Source organism: Amphiura filiformis, chromosome 12 (genome assembly GCF_039555335.1).
Source record: "Amphiura filiformis chromosome 12, Afil_fr2py, whole genome shotgun sequence".
Taxonomy (NCBI): Eukaryota; Metazoa; Echinodermata; class Ophiuroidea; order Amphilepidida; family Amphiuridae; genus Amphiura; species Amphiura filiformis.
In genome coordinates, this window is record NC_092639.1 from 41200384 (window position 1) to 41212857 (window position 12474).

Genomic DNA, 12474 nt, shown 5'->3' on the forward strand with positions numbered 1-12474 from the left:
CACCCCCATTGAAATCAATGGCCAGTGAAACATAGACTTAATTACATAATTCAATGTGGACCATGATCTTTATGCTCATTTTTCTCAGAATGGCCAAAGTGGAGTTACCTCTTTGTGTCACCAACCCCTTGATTTATCCTAAAATTGTTAATGTTAAGATTTTTTTTTTAATGAATAAGAAATCTGGAGACTCACCTTGCAAATTGTCTTTGTCCCAGTAGTGCCATATCTTTTGTCTAATAATATCCAATTGTTTGATATTATATATGTCTAAAGCCCATTCAGGTAACCCTATTTAAAATTCGCACTCCCTGTGTGCAAGATTATATATAGGGGGTGTATGGATTTCAACTGGAATAGCCCATTGCTGACAAAGACTAAGACATTTGTAAATAATCAACAAACGTAGACATTTAATCAATTAAAAATACATTTATTGAAATAAATAATCCATTGTTTAGGTTTGAATTTTGAAAACTATTTTAAGCAATATTGATTTTAAGTTACTATACCTTTATATCAATTTCAACTATTGCTAAATCAAATACTCCTGGTCATAAAAATGCCCTATTCTGGTCTCTTATTGGAGTTGAAATTGCATGGTGTTATGTAACCCAGCATATCTCTCCTTCACAGCAATGTATTTCTCTGCAACTCGTATCAAGAAAAAAGTCGTTATTAGCTTTACAACCATATCTTTGGAAACGTTAGGTGTAAAATAGCAAAAAAAAAACAGCTTACACACAATTTCTTTTTGTACAATTCCAAATTGAGAACTTTCACCACTAGACTAGTAAGCCTAGCTTCTTCAGACTTGCAACCCATCATGTCTGACTGTTTAATTTTATAGGCAAACTGCCATAGAGGGCATGATGAGCTGCATGGTCGTTGAGTGTGCACAATATTGTTCTCAAGTTGCTGTGCACCGAGCAGGGGGGATTTCTTTGGCTAGGAGTATGCATAGTTTGTAATTCAGAATACTTATGTTTTTTCATGTATAAATGTGAAATAATCTTGATGTTTTAGATTGATTTAACAAAGTTTTGTTGTAAATATGGCAAAAAAAAAGCTTACAACTCCATATTTGATGTGTTTGAGCAAAAACAGCTTGTGAAAGTCCTGCTTGGCATCTTACTGGAAACAAGTGTGATTGTGGTGTCATTTTCAGTTTTGTAAAAACAATTTACTTTTGTTATGCACATTAGCAATTTGCATTCTGCATGAGCCCAAATTGGTTTGCTAGCATACTTTTTGTTATAAATATGCAAATTTATATATGCAAATTATTACGTTTTGAAACCATGATGCATGAAACTGCTTTATTTATTTTCTGATGGAGAAAGGAACCTGATAAATTGTTTTTATATGGTTTTTGGTAATGCCTTATTCTGATTAAAACAGCCAAATAGAAAGGTTTCAAATTGTGCTAAGTTTGTAAGTGTTGCCTACAAGTAGCCATCAGCTCAGAACACATTACAAGCAAAAAAATTGAAAGTTTCACTTAATACTCAACTTCAGTTGCAAATTTCACTTCTTGGAAGTGTTTCAGTCCCATTATTTGCATTTAGAAACAATTTGGACTATTATTTGCATTTTGATATAATTTTGATCCGTTAAAGATGCTAAATATTCTTTGAGGAATAAAAAATAAATGTGAATTCCTTATATTTTATTTTTGCGCTCTTGGATTTAACAGATAGGGGAGGAATAAAGGCTCCAGAATGAAGCAAAGAAATGCCTTACTTTTTGGTGGCGGGTGGGGTGGGTGGGAAAACAATCTCATGAATATTCAAGATGAATATGTCCCAATCAACAATGTATGTCATGTAGATAGCCCAATGTTTGTTATGGTTAATGTTGCAATTAAGACGTTATAGCATATAGAGTTAAGATATTTATTTTATCCCTTAAGCATACACTTTATTTTATCCATTAAGCGTACACATTGGTTTAACTGAAGATAGGCCTTCATGTTTCATTTAACATTGTATATAATACATATCAACCTAAATAAGCCAAAAATATTTAGAAAATGAAATAATATTATTTTTTGAATTTACAAAACTTTTGAAGTACTATTGAATGATATTCATTTTTGTACTATTCTGAAAATTGTAATGGGCTTTGAAAATTGAATATGTAATATTGTGATAAGTGCCTAGATGGGTTATAAGTATAACAAGACTAATTGTGCCATGGACCTTTACTTTTTACTTTAGGTATTAAATGAAAAAGCAAATTTTGAGGTCCAATATATTACAGAGATGAGTAAATAGTTATACCGGTGAACTGTATAGCGTGTATTCTTGTCATTGTACACATCATACACTGACATGTTTTGTATTTATAACACAGAAATATTAAAGAGAACTTTGAATGGGCAATAAATATAATTATGGTAGTGTTTCTAGTTATTGTGTGTGTGTGTCGTAATCTTGTGTAGTTGGTAGTTGGTGAACGTCATGGTTGGATTTTGGCCCCATATGTTCCTGGACCATACAAGGAAATGAATGATCTCAAAGCCTCTCTTATTACCTGGGAGTCATGTTTGACATGCACTAAATCCCATTAGCCTTTTCGAAGTATGGCGTACACAAAAGGAAGGCAGTCTTCAATCTGGGTAAAACCTGCCAAATTCAAAAGACTTTACCCACTTCTTGTGTCCACCATATCTCGAAAAGGCTAATTGAGACTAAGCCTTTTTGAGGAATGGTGGACACAATAGGAGGGTGATGCATGATGTTCAGTTTGGGAAAGCCTGTGTAAATGCAACTCGATGTCTGATGTGCTCTCATGTCCCACAAAAAATACTGTGTAAACGTTGCTATCCGAGCCTTTAAGTGTTTAGAGCGCCCTAATATCCATCTATTGCACATGCCCACTTATCACAGCTTTCAAATTGGTTTATACAAGGACTTTCAGTTCAAGTGAATTTTCTCAGCACAGAAAATACCATTTTGCCTTGTCTTTGGTAATAATTTAAAGTTGCAGCATGTAGACTGGTATTGGACTCTGTCATATTATCATAAGCTTAAAAAGTTGCCATTTCAGAGTCTGTATTGAGCAGTGACGTAGCTTGCAACGCCATCACAACGTCTTCATTCAGCGCAGTGATTACACCCCTCCTGACCACCCGGTGGGTGGCCAAGTGACAGCAGATCGTCATAGATAGGCGGGCAAAAACCCACACTCAACAGGGATGCTGGATAAGACCTGCCCGCTCTATGATGGATCTGCTGTCACTTGCCCATCCACCAGGTGGTCAGGTGATTGGAGGTGTGTAATCACTACACTGAATGAAGAGGCTGTGATGATGGCATCGAAAGCTACGTTGCTGCTGAATACAGACTCTGAAAAGGTAACTTTTAAAGCTTATATTTAAAGTTGCTTACCCTGATAAGAAATCTAACTTTTGGAATTGTTTCATCAACAGGTATTTATTTAATAGCATGTTTTTAGCATGAAAAATTGAGTTAGCTTGAAATTCCCCTGGACAAGAACTTACTGCTAATTGTCTTGTAACCCGTACGAAACATGGGGAGCTGATCCTGGTTGCGATAGTTATTTGTGGAATGTCTAGGGTGTGCGCTCTTGAAGCAGCAAGTCCCTGATTTGTTGTTAAATGGTTTATGGAAGGATGTGGGGCCGTAGTGGTCAATGACAACCTGTAAAGTGTGCCGAAGCTTGTGGATCAACGTCTAGGCATTGTGCCTGTGCGTAGCGCACTATAAATAACTGTGCTTTTTTTGTGACTTCCCCCATTGAGTGCAATAGTAAGTGTCCCCTTCATGTTCGAGGGGGTGAGATGCCGGAGATGGAACAGCCAAATCTCGGCAAAAGCAGCCAATGGGAAGAACCGATCTATCGCAAGTGACGTTATGCCGACGGACAGAATGTGGTAATGACAAGAGATCAGGAAGTTTACAGTAAAATCAAAGACACACCACAGGAGACAAGATGTATACACTTTAACTTCTATTGATTTTATTATCAAAATATATCACCAAACTTTATACATAATTTACTGACCATAGTCCCATAACTAAGGCATCAAGGATTTTGCTTAGTTTCATTTTCCTTGATTTAAAAAATAAAGGTATTTCAGCATTATTCTAGATGTTTATTTTATTATGAAATCACAAATTGTACAAAAAGACCTCTTCTTGCATAATATTCTTAGATCCAAATTTCGCTTTGTTATAAAGTGAAATTTTTCTTTACAATGAATATTAACTTATGACCATAAACCATCCCTATTTGTGCATTTGCTGAGCGCAGGTAGCAACCATGGCAATGGCTTTGCAATATAAAAAATTCCTCCAGTCAGAGATCTTGCCCTGGTTTCCCCAATAAAAACCAAAAAATAAATAATATTTGCAAAATTGTGTTTAGTATAAAACTGGTTCCAATTTTCATGGAATATTGGTATAAATCTTGGTCCACTTTTAGATTCTCTGAGGCACTTCTACCCAAATAAAACTTGAGTACCTCCGCCGAGAAATCCATGAATCAATGCTCGTAAATATTCTAGTAATTATAACATTTTGTAAATCAATTTCTCTGTCTACACATATAAACAAATAATTCCTGCAAAATTTGAACCATGATTATAAACATAGATATTTGGTTATTCACCCAACCCACAAGAGTATCATTTTGTATATCAAAAATAAATTGAAGGAGAGGAGCAAAGAAAATTTGGGTGAAGTGGGATTCGAACTGATGACCTCCGGTTTGAGCTATATAGCCCTATGATGGACAGCGATCCCAAATGCCAATATCTTTGCTCAGGTGCTGAAATGAAACCTAGTCTTTGTCAAAGACCTCGCGATCCTAGGGGGGGCAAAGGTTTGCCTCCAGTAGAATGATATAGATGGCGCTCCCACTACGGTGCTCCAGGCAGAGCCTTGTTGAAAGGCTAATACAACCTGGGAAGTGACAGTAGGGGGGCTTTTTTAAAAGATAGTAAATAACATGTACAGAGAAGAATGGAAATGCTTGAACCTAATTTATAAGTTACAACAAGGAATGAAAAACATAAAAGTGGTCTATACAGCTTATGCACATACAATCCTCAAAAAGGGCATTTTTATTTTTGCTTATCTACATACAGCTCAAACTATTTACAGCATAATGTGAAAAAATAAGAAAGGAGTGGAAAAATATAATGGATATTATCTATAGAACAACTGCCATTTTGATTACCTGAAAGGTACTATAATAAGAAATTAGTTTGTGTCTACGCCTTATGATCCTGTCAATCAAACGCCCCACAGCCTGTGATTGGTTAGTAGTGTGTAAAAGGGAGGTTGATTCATATGGTGCCCTCATCGGATAAAAGGAATCGCATACGTCTTTTCAAGGCATTGTTGACATGGGTATGATTAGGATTGCAAGTACCATTAGGTTGTAGGGTTTGAATTAGTTTTTAGGATTGAATTAGGATTAAGGTTCAGATTAGGTTTTTGGATAAGATTGTAGGGTTAGGTTTAGGGTTAAGGACTAGTGTAAAGTTTTAGGATTAGGGTTAGGATTATGAATAAGGTTACTAGGCAGTAGGGTAAGGGTTTTTAAAGGATTAGGATTCCGATTATGTTTATGGAGATTAGGTTTAAGGTTTAGGGTTAGGGTAAAGCTTTAGGATTAGGGTTAGGATTATGAATAAGGTTATGATGTAGTGCTTAGGTTTAGGGTTAAGATAAGGTTTTAGGATTAGGATTCAGATTAAGTTTTAGGATGAGGTTAGGATTTAGGATTAGGGAAGGTTTTAGAATTAGAGTAATGACTGCAAATACGATTAAGATGTAGGTTTAGGGTTATGATAAGGGGTTAGGATTAGGGAAGGTTTTAGGGTTAGGGTTATGATTGCGAATGTAGGTTTAGGGTTAGGATAAGGGTTAGGATTTAGGATTAGGGAAGGTTTTATGATTGGTTAGGATTACAAAATAAAGTTAGGCTGTAGGATTAGATTTTAGGATCATAATTAGGATTAAGGATCAATTAGGATTAAGGGGTAGGATTAAAATATATTGAGATAAGCATTATGATTAGGGTCAGAATTAAGGTCGGAATGTTGTCCTGTAATGTGCATACTTTGTCAGATTGCAGAATTGGCACATATTGTTTTAATTCCCATGCTTGACAATCCCATGCTGACAACTGCTTAAAATAGATTCCCTATAGCATTACACATAGTTTCTTATTCTCCCTTATAGTTCTATGATCAAATGGTTTGTAAACTATAACATAAATACAATAAATATTCAGCTTATTTACCAGCCACCATAAAGTATTTAGTTAGTGGCAGCACCAGCATTTCTTCCATGTGGGGATTTGTCATAAAAATTCTCATTTTTTGTCTAAAAAGTGGAACTTTTTGTAATTTGAGGGGGGGTCCTCCTGGTGCTGCCACTATACCCAGTCTGATCACCAATATCACTACATTACAAAACAACATCTACATTCACTACTTGGCACATGAGTCCTTGCAAAATATGCCATATTTGGCTACAAAAATAATTTATGCAAACTAAAATATCTCATACTGATACTTAAGTACATATAAGCTTACATGGACAAATTCACATACTATATACAGTATTTTTACGGCTCTACAATACGTATGCAACAAGAAATTTAACAGAATCTCTTATTTAAAAAAATATTTACAATAGTTTTCTCAATGTACAAAGAGTAGATTATTTATAGAGATATTTTATTAGAACTATAATATAATACAGAGTAATAGAAATATTGGGCTATTCCACATGAAATCCACACCCCCCCTATGAAAGACATGACCTTAATCTACCATACAAGGGGTGTAGATTTCAAATGGAGTCACCCATTCAGGTAACCCCATTTGTAATTCACACTCCTTGTGTGGAAGAATAAGGTCATATTTTCCATAGGGGGTAAGGATTTCAATTGGAATAGTCCATGTGATAGTACTGTTGCAATTTTAGTACTGTTTTAGACAACATTTGTATTTGTTTGTTTATTTGTTTGTTTGTATGTGTTTTGTATGTTTGTGTTTTTGTTGATTTATGTATGTGTGGGGTGTGTGGACAATATTAAAGTCGGACACTCATGACACACTTCATCGTTCGGCAGGAAAAACCTATGTTTGTGGGCCCTGAACATGTTTAAAACAAAACTGCCAATCAGTTACATTGGAGGTTTTGCTTTAAACATGTTCAGGGGCCAATGACACATAGGAGGTTTTTCCTGCCCAAACGAAGACTTGTTTTTAGTGGAAATCGAGGCCGTTCCTGTAATGGGATGGATTTGACATAACATAAATACACCGTGATAAATTGTACCCATTTTGGTTAGTACTATATGTTCATTCATTGTACACATACCAGAAAACAGGACTTGCACTTTTATCAGTCTTTTTTAACAACTGGTCAGATTGGATATATTCATAAATATCTCTAGTTCTCTCTAGAAGTGTAAGAATAATTGTAAAGACAATTTTGACCCAAAATGTTATTGACTCCGAGTGGCCAATATTTGTAAGAGTCGCATTCGCTGTAAAATTTGAGCAACCAAAGCCTTGTCATGTGTCATGTGTGTGGGTGTAGTGGGGGTGCGTATGTGTTTACCGGCAAATGCGGACACACACAATATTGTTCACCTTCCACTGTGTACATTCTTACAACCGAGGACTGTCCACAGTTTCAAACTGCTACAATACACCGCAAATGCATGCTAAATGCATTTGAGCGATACTTGCTCAAAACTGAGGACCATATGTGTAAAAAATATGGTCAGCAGTTGATGGGTAAAATTCCGTTTCGTATCATACACAAAAAATATCCGCCATTTTAGTTATGCAATGAAAACACCATAACACGTACGCAGTTGGATAGCAATACATAATGTCCGCGGTTGGCAGTGAACACACACAGGCATGTGGGGGTGTGTGTTTGCATATACAATTTACAATTATTACACATTTATTACCTATTCTGTATACAAGTACAAATACAGTACTAACAAACAATATGCACAATTAACATATTTTTAAATCAACTAAAATATTACTAAGTAAATGTTTTTCAGGGATTGTACTACTTTGAACTTCTCACCCTATATTAATTCAGTTTCAAATTAATTAACTGTTTTCAATATAAACTTCATAATTATACTGTATTTACAGAACATTCATTTTCTTTTATACTGTATAAGCGGTTATTTTTGCATACAGAGATTTTTCAATTGGAAACTTATGCGAGTTATTTATTTTGCAGAATATAATAGTGTAACTTAGTAACTTGAAATAAAGACTGTAATTTCATGTGTGGTTATTTTTGTGCCTGCACGTCCACTCGCATAAAAATTTGTGAAAATAAAATCCTGCAAAATTAACACCATATACAGTAGTTTGGTTAAATGCATATTTCAAATTGATAATTTTGTAAGGCATACATATATAACACATTTTATCAAGGGCTAAAGAATCACCTTTGAAATAATGATGTCATAATCCTTACACTGATATAGGCTCAGTAGCATAGCTAGGATTAAGGTGTGAGGGGCTAAAGCCAAATTTTCGTCCCCTATTTCATAGGGCCAGCACTTTGTCTCGTTTTTTTGCAGGTTTACATGGTCCAATAATCACAAGATGACTGACATGTGGTAACAAAGGAAGCAGTCACTGCAATTTGATTATGTCCCATATGATTGGCCATTCAAGACACCCCTGTGAATATACTATAGCGGCCTTTTCAAAATATAATACCTGTTTGCTTGACTGCATTGACAATTCCGGGAACAATACACACAGTATATGCATTGGACAACAATAAGCATGATAAGTGATGATGTGACCTCTAGATTTATACATCGTTAGTCTACACACTGCCAACATTTGATTGAATGGACTGTTGGCTACTGCGCCGTGATTACGGTGAAGGACACCGGTTCAAATCCTTTGTTTGGAGCCAATCGATAAAAGCATGCAGGGCCTCTATACCCATGTACAGTTTATCCCTTACATAACCTATGTCTTGAATAAGCTGGCAAAGTTATGTAATAATCGGATTAATACTATATAGCAGTAGGCAAAAACAAGTTTTGAATAATCAGCGCTACAAAGACCCATGCAGTGATCCCAGCGAAAGTGAAAAAAAAAATCAAATTGTTACGTTTATAAATTTTTTAATGAAAAACAAATGGCAAAAAAACAAAACAGGAAAACGACAGTATTGACGAAGTTGAAGCCCCATTCAAATACATGTAGCTAATTTATATACTGTCAGTACCGGTATATAAATTACAGACTCACGTAAATGCATTATTTTTTGTTTTAGACACACGGCTTTCGGCTGAACCACTGCACTGGCAAGCTATGATAGCACATCTATGACAATGACGAAAGGTACAAAATCAGCCATACGCCTTTAGATAGCAGAAGACACCAAATTGGTGTTTTATGACCTTTGACATTCTTTTGTGGCGAGTGACATGGTCTTTCAATTCACGCCGAGTGTCCTTGGCAGGTTTGACTATGCTTGTGTGGTCATGAAAGAATTCAAAAGATAACCTCTCTCCCAATAATCCCAAGCAATTGTCTGAAACTGCTCCTCGGATCATAAGAACTCAGTCCTCAAATGATAGTCATAATAATGTCCAAAATATAAAAATTACTGACTATCATTGAAGACTGAGTTCCGCAATATCCAAAATCTGAATTTTGATGATTTTTACGATCGTCGGGATGAAAAAAAAAATCAAAAAATCACTGAATGGGCCTTTAGTTCCCTCCTCTCCTTACCCTGGCAATATAAATCAAAGAAAAATAAAGAAAAAAAAATAAAACAAGAAAAGAAAAAAAAAAGACAAAGAAAATTAACAAAATTAAGGGATCTGGAATGAGCGTTTGATAGTATTTTTGTGGGACACGAGAGCACATCAGACATATCGAATTGCATTATGAATCGAAGAATGTCTTTCTGATATCAAATAATTTCATTGTTTGAAATTCACGATATAATACAAATTTTATGACAAATAATTAAAATTTGATATTTTTCACATTTTTGATATATAACAGTCCTCGAAGTAAATGATATATTCTTAAACAGTCCCTGGCATACCATACATGTATAGGCTTATGTATAGTAAATTTGTCTGCTTTATCTGTTTTGTGCTGTTTAAGCAAATAGTTAAACATAATTTCCATAAAAATGCTTTTACTGTCAGATATGTCCCCTTTTAATTTTGAGCAGAACAAGTGAGGTAAAGCAAAGAAAATTGGAATTTACTACTACTAGCGTAATGAATGTTATATGATTGTAAAAGGGTACGATCCTCTGTGGTGGGGGGTGTTTGGGGGTGTGTGTATGTGTGTGTGTGTGTCCTGCACGCGTATTTTTTCTGCAACTATAACTGGGGACTTAATACGATACCGGTATGTTATAAGAATCAAACTTACAAGAAAGATGGCTCTTGTCAAATCCTACAATTCTGTCAGAGAAAATATGCATATTTGCATTGAATTTTTAATTAATTGACATAATTGATTAATTAATAAATATTTTATTTAATGATTTACCATAATTCCAAACATGTCAAACAATATGTCAAATTAAAGCTAATGAAATGCTTTATATATTGGTCAGAGCACATTTTGCAGAATGCATTTAGTATTTTAGTTACATGATTCCAAACATTCTATTCCAATTTTTTGCTATACACGCATAGGAGCTGTACTTTTAATCAATAATTTCACTCCATTGTCAAAGTACTGTGCTCTCTGTTGGATCATGGAGTGACCAGGTCCTAGAGTGTGATGGTTTTGTAGCAGATGACAGTGCTCATTCAAGCCTGTCAAGGTCAGTTAGTAGCCACTTGCTGAATGGATGGCCATTATCAGCTATCAAAGAGATGCCTTGTGCAGCTGCCAATCACAGTAGAGGTTTGAAAAAACCCAAATGTGATATAAGGACAAAGCTGTGCATGTTGGTACTTAATTGTTTGGATTCTTATGTTGAAATTCCCTTGTATTAGTATTTTTATGTGTAGTGTATATTGTTCATAAATATAGCTTTTAAATTTTGGGCATTTTTGCTCTGTTGCACTGTACCATTATGGAATTAGAGCAAATCAATTACCGACACAAGCAGGTATACAGTGTATTATTTTATTTTTATTTCTTATCTCAGGAGCACAGCTCACTTGGTAAGGCATCAGAAGTTGGTACACGAGCGCGTCGAACTTTAAATCGGAAGGTGGTGAGTTTGAGCCTCATCACGGTCACATTAATTTTATAAACCAAATATTGTTCGAACTTTTCATATTTGTTTTTCTTTTATTGATTCTTTTCTTTGACTTTTTTTTCTTGTTTTATTTAATTTTTTCTTTATTTTTCTTTGATTCATATTGCCAGGGTAAGGAGAGGAGGGAACTAACGGCCCATTCAGTGATTTTTTTTCATCCGGACGATCGTAAAAATCATCAAAATTCAGATTTTGTACTAGACTGCGGAACTCAGTCTGCAATGATATAGTCAGTAATAATCTTTTGGTCATTATATGACTATCATCATTTGACGACTGAGTTCTTATGATACATCATCGAAGAGCAGTTTCAGACAATTGCTTGGGATTGGTGGGGCAGAGGTTATCTTTTGAATTCTTTCATGACCACTGAAGCAGAGTCAAACCTGTCAAGGACACTCGGCGTGAATTGAACTGACCATGTCACTCGCAACAAAAGAATTTCAAAGGTCATAAAACATCAATTTGGTATCTTCTGCTAGTGGTTCAGCCGAAAGCCGAGTAGGCCTATTTAAGACAAAAATAATGCATTTACGTGAATCTGTAATTTATATACTGACAATAGGCCTATATATAAATTAGCTACATGTATTTCAATGGGGCTTCAACGTCGTCGATACTGCCGATTTTTCTTGGGTTTTTGCCCATTTTTTCATTAAAAATTTTATAAAAGTAACAATTTGATTTTTTTTTTATTTTCGCTGGGATCACTGAATGGGGCTTTGCAACGCGATATATTCAAACCTTGTATTCATCTACTGTTATAGCATTAATCCGATTATTACACAACTTCGCCAGCGTATTCAAGACATCCAATGCAAATAATCACCTAGATTATGACGTATCATACTGTAAATATGGCGGAGTACTCAAATTCATTCAACAAAACCATGATTACAAGCTATTGCAATCTACCGCGACAGCTCGTCACACACACATAACAAATGCACTATACGATCAAATAGGTTGACGACAACGTTTGATTGAATGCACTGCATTGCGCCATGATTACGGTGAAGGACACCGGTTCAAATCCTTTGTATGGAGCCAATCAATAATTTCACGCACATCCTCTATTATTGCCCAATTATTGCCCGGGATGATTGCACACTGTAAAAGAGCTATTGTTATAATGTTTGATGAAATCGTGTTTAACTATTTGCTTAAGAACGTCACAATACAGATAAAG